Here is a 6,000-nt window from a genome sequence, read left to right on the forward strand (position 1 = left end):
ACCGCTATTATTGATTTCTATCTATAATCAACTTGCTTACAATTTGTTAGAAAATGTGGCACGTATATTAATGTTATACCATTTGTTTTTCTAAAACCAACTGTCACACTCCCCATTTTTGTCTTACCTCAACCCACCTACCAGAACAACTATTTTTAAATGGGAATCATCATAGCTTTCATTCCTAGGGAATATATAAGCCAAACTTTGTTTATCTTTTCTATTTTATGAGTTTATGTGTGTTTGAATGAAGAAATTAAATATTGTTACATTCTAGCTAGCTGATATTTAACTTATACATTAAAAAAATTTCAAAAAAATCTATAGTAATCAAAATGTATAATTTTTTTTAACGGTATTTTAATTTAACATATCAAGAACTAATTTATCGCGAATTAGAACTCTCTATTTAAGAGTTTATTACTAGTTAATTATTAGTTATTACATATATAAATCGAAATTTAAATGTATAATTTATTTAATTGTAGAGTAGGTATAATACTTCAGAACTACTTTTATTTTACAAAATTACCTAAGCCTAAAGCATATATTTCTTTCCAAAATATATATTAACTTAGTTGTTAAATATAACGTATGTCTACATTTTTTTAATTTAATCTCTAGTGGCGTAATGTAATAGCTTACCATCTAATTTTATCTTTTGTATGAGTAGTATGACAATTGAGAAAGCTGTAAATGTAAGAATCCAAATATTTATTATTTTCTTTGAATCGAACAACATATTTATTAGTATCAAAGATTAAGATTCTCTAAATTATAGAAGTTGGCAAAGTAATAATAAAGTAAGAAGTTAACTATTTTTAACTAAGATAATGAGACATACATTGTAATATTTTATAAAAATTACAAATTTAATAATAATTAACTCCTACTTTGTTATTGTACGAAATTTTTTATTTAGAAAATTTAAATTTGTATCGAGGTGGGAATAATGTCAGCACTAATAAGGTTGGATTCCTTAATTAACAGGCTTTATTCACTGTGCACGAATTAAAATGATTATTGAATTATTGTAATTAAACATTAATAATTTGATAACATATTTTTTTAAACCTTATTCAACAAAGTATGGTATAAAACGAGGGCTTGCCTACAATGTCACGTGCATGCACCTAAATCAAGCTATAGAATAGAATGTACCACAACTTAAACTAAGAGGGAAGAAGCATAGGATTCCTAGAATTATGAGGTGTATAATCTTTTTTTTCCCCTCAAAATAAATAGTAATAATTAATAAATAAGAAAAATGAATGAGAATGTGGGGATATTGGCCCATGGACAAGCTAATAGGTAAGAACGTATGGAGCAAATATGGGACAAGATAGGTCACAATTATGAGATTCACGCACTATTGTTGTGTAAGTATTCTCAAGTTAAATTTGTATTACTAGTACTACTAAAAAATGTTAACACAATCCGGATGTATTGTTTGGTTAAATTACACGATAATCAGCCCAATTGGAGTTAGTTTAGTGAGTTTTTTTTTTTTTTTTTGGTGTCTACTGTCCAGTTTAGTGAGTTAACACTTAAAATAGTATTTAAAAGATTATACATAATATAAGTTATTTAGTCTCTCAAACAGATATAACAATTTTCAGTTTGAACTTTGAAAAATTGAAAATTTTAACGTAGGTTAAGTTGGTCATTTTCTTAGTTTTTTTTGTATAATTATTGATGTGATATTACATAATATAATATATATAAAATTATTTTATATTGAATATATTAAAATTAAATTCTAATATTAATAGTATATATCATTGTTATTAAAATTGGATCAGACGGACTGATTCGACCAAAAAATCGATGAATCGAATCTTATACCGATCCGATGACATCGAATCGCACAAGAAAAGAAACCAGTGCAAATCGGTCAAATTTAGAATGAACCGGTAAAAACCGATCAAATTCGGTAAAGACCGATCCGATCGAATGGTTTCAATTTCAAAATTTCTTCAAAATGACGTAGTATCCTCAACCACTAGGCTAACTTGCTTGTTATTAGTATATATGCAAATTAAAATACATATTGATATCTTTCAGCAAATAATTTACTTTTATTTAATTTAAATTATAAGCTCACTCATTCTTAAATTAATTATATTTTTATTTAACGGTAGTTATAAACTCACTTATTATTTTCTTTTCATAATTATATAATATCTATTAATATTATTTTTCAATAAATACTTGTAGTATATAATAATATAATAGATATAAACTAATTAATAAATGATTAAAATTTAAAAATAATAATTATTTTAATATAAAAATAAAATAAAAATATTTATGATAGAGTAAAATTAACAAAATATTTATTGTTTTTATTCCATATTGTTTAGAACAGTTAGATATTTTTAAAATATTAGTAAAAATATGTATTTTAAATTTTTAACTCTAAATTTTTTATTATATTTTATTTTTTATTTACATAAGACCAAATTAATCAATTCAATCAGTAATTTATCGGTTGAACTAATGATCTAGTGACCCAATAATCTGACCAATTCAATCACTAATTCGATTCTAATAACTATGGCATATATATCACATATATGTTTAGCGGTTATTTATTTTATTTTTAACAATAATAAAAATAATTATTAATATATTTATTAGTAATTATTAAACATTAATCATTTTATATTTTATAGTTAAAAAGATTTTAATGATAATTATATAACTATTAATAAAGATCTTTTTAATTATTATAAAAAAATATAATTACCATTATAACATATTGTAATAACAATAAATACATAAGTTAAATAAGAAATATTACTACTAGAAAAATAGTGAATACCGTCGGAATTAGTATCGGACGTTAATGGCGGGTTAAAAAACGGATATGACAATGAATTCGTCAGGTAAAAAAGTTATTGTTGGATTAGATTTTTTTTTACGATAAATTTGCTAGTAATATTTGAAAGGAAAAAAAGAAAAATTGGCGCGAGTATTACCGTCAGAATTACCAAATCTGCCGGTAAAACTCAATTAATGGAACATGTTTTAGTCATACGCAATGCATTGTCGTTGGATTTATCCGGTAAATCTGACGGAAAACCTGATATAAATCCAAAATGCGCAACCCTACTCTCCACTCACTTTCCAGAACAATCTTCTCTCTCCCCCATTCTCTTCTCTCTTCTCTCTCCCCTGCAACTACCTACGGCAGCCCCTCCATCTACCCTCCGACGCTGTCCACCTCCATTCTCCTCCAAAGTCTGTGTCAAATCGCCTGTATTGTGTTTCGTTTCCTTAAATGGAGTTGCTCCTTCTGTCTCCACCACCGTTGGAAGAGCTACCATTGCCGCTCCTTCTGTCACCGAAGTTGTATCTCTCCTCCGTCGTCCAGGTAGGTTGCCCTCATCCCTCTTCCTATTCCATCTTGTTTTCATTTTATTTTAATAAAAAAATCCTAACTCTTTTTTGTCCTAACCTGTTTTTTGAACCATCATTCAATTCCACCTTTGCCTTGGTTTCTCTGCCCGTGACTGCTTCAGTTGCCGCTGCATCCCCTTCTATTTTTGCCGCTTTTGGTTGTCCTGCTCGACTCCTCTATCCGTGCTTCTGCCAAGGGACCGTAAGGATGCCTACTAAGGTTCTTCACATCATTATCAAAAAATTTTTTTGTGGTGAAGGTAAATTATTTACTGCTCTTTCCACAATTTTTATCATCTTGCGAATGTTTTGTAATTTGTATTTTTTTTAAAAAAATTGAATCTGTTTCTCATATTTGGATATCATTCATTATAGCATGTTAAAAAATTTTGGAGTGAAAGGTTATCTATTCCAGTATTTGGGTATTTAGATAATAATTATTCTGAAATTTATACAAATAACAATACTGTTACTATTGTTTGAGTATTTGATGCAAGTTAAATGTTAGAATTTTGAGTTTCAATGGCCTTAATGTTAGTTTTATATTGTGGTTAGTTCACGCTATGCTTGTGGTTTCCTGTATTATTTTTTTGGTTTGTCCATGGAACATATTCCAGTATCACAATTAATACGGAATACATTGTGGATTATATATGTATGTGGCACATCTTTCTAAGTCTAAACCAGTGTTTTATTGTTGCAATAAATTAAGCATTATTTGGTGCAAAATGATAATCATAAATTTGTTGACACATTTTATTTTCTACCATGATTAGAATGATTTATAATGGACCTGTAAAGTCAAAAGATGTGAAGCTAGAAGTTGATAATAAGAATGATTATACATAATAATTCATTCTTTTCCAAATAACTCATACATAGGTTGTACATTATTTTATCTACTACTTATTATTGATTATTAATTTAGTATCTCTGTAGTTCTTTTATCTTTTCTGTTCTTTGTTATTTCTTTATTGGATTCTCTTTAGTTGTTACAGATTTCTACAAAACAATAACTTAGTAGGTCAACTTCCATCAAACTTAATTGAAAAATAAAGACTGAATCTTGGGTAACTAAAAAAATTTATGTACTTTTCAACTTTTAGAACCGTCTCAAATGATTAATATTAATGATAGTTGACAATGAAGTTTTTGTTGGTTATGAATTGGTGTTTGATTTGGCTATTGTATTAGCTTAATTTATGATAATGTATGGTTAATATTGTAGATGATAAATTAGTTAATTGTTAATATCATAAATAATTTGGTATGGTTGATTCTTTATGTAATATAGTTGTATTAGTATTACTTAATCTCTAATACTCATCAATATTATTTTTTCGATTTCTGATTTATTTTTTTTAATTTTTGTAATTAAGAATTTGGTGCATTTGAAATCTAATTTTTTTGTTTAATTGAATTTTTTTAAAAAAATTGTAAAACTTTAAATTGTGTTAGTTTAAAAATGATTAAATTTAACTATTTAAAATTATATATTGAATTTTTAAACAAATTTTTTAAAAAATTAAAATTTAAATTTACCGTCGGTACTATTAATTAATTATTAATAATAAATAATATATTACCGTTGGATTTATTGAAAAAAAATCACACGATAACAAGTTCTAGAATTTCATAATTACAAATTTATATCCGCCGATAATTAGTAGCAGATAAAAAAATTTGTCAATAAATAGTTACCACCGAAATTTATACTGTTAAATTTATTCTGCTACTAAATTTGATAAATTTTTTTGATAAATTTATCAATAATTATTGTTATTGCAACTAATTAAAAATTTGCCATTAAAATTATTTTTATTGTAGGAATCACATAAAAGTTGAAAAGAAGGCAAGAATCGAATAAATTCAAAAAGTTAAAAGTAAAATGAGAAACATAGAGAGAAGCATTGTTTATGAAAGAAAATGCATTTTCGAAAATTAGACGAGGCAGGCGAGCTATCCCTCCTCGTCCGGTCTCGTCCCGTATAATGAGATAGTTCTAAAAATATAATAATAGTATGATGATTGAGAATATTAATTGAAAATGAAAAATAATTATTTATTTTATTTTTAAATTTAAATTTTAAATTTAGATAAGATCCTAATTAATTCTATTTTAAATTATTGTGATATATATATATATATATATAGTTCGTAAAATTTGAAAGATTTAAATTTAAAATTAATAATATACATAGCCTTATGTCACACGGTCCACATATATCTATTGAACATGACTATTTGTGGTTTTTAACAGTGCTTATGAAACAAATTTTCCAACAGATAGAGAATTTTGAAGGGCATGTAATTGATGAAAGTTTTAGTTTTCCAACAGTGTTTATGGAATAAATTTTTCAATTCACATTATATTTTTCAATTCGTTTCTATGGTTCTCTGCTCATACACTCTCTTGCTCACATTCTATCAATGGTTGAGTAATTATTTGATATTTTTTCATAAATTCTACTAAAAATAATTGTTTGCCAATGGAAAAGTTAAGGAAATAATACACTTTATTATATGATCATTGAAGGTATATAATAATATAATATTGTGACTATATTTGAATCCACACAACAACAATATAAAGTTCAT

This window comes from Arachis hypogaea, chromosome 1, assembly GCF_003086295.3.
Source record: "Arachis hypogaea cultivar Tifrunner chromosome 1, arahy.Tifrunner.gnm2.J5K5, whole genome shotgun sequence".
Taxonomy (NCBI): domain Eukaryota; kingdom Viridiplantae; phylum Streptophyta; class Magnoliopsida; order Fabales; family Fabaceae; genus Arachis; species Arachis hypogaea.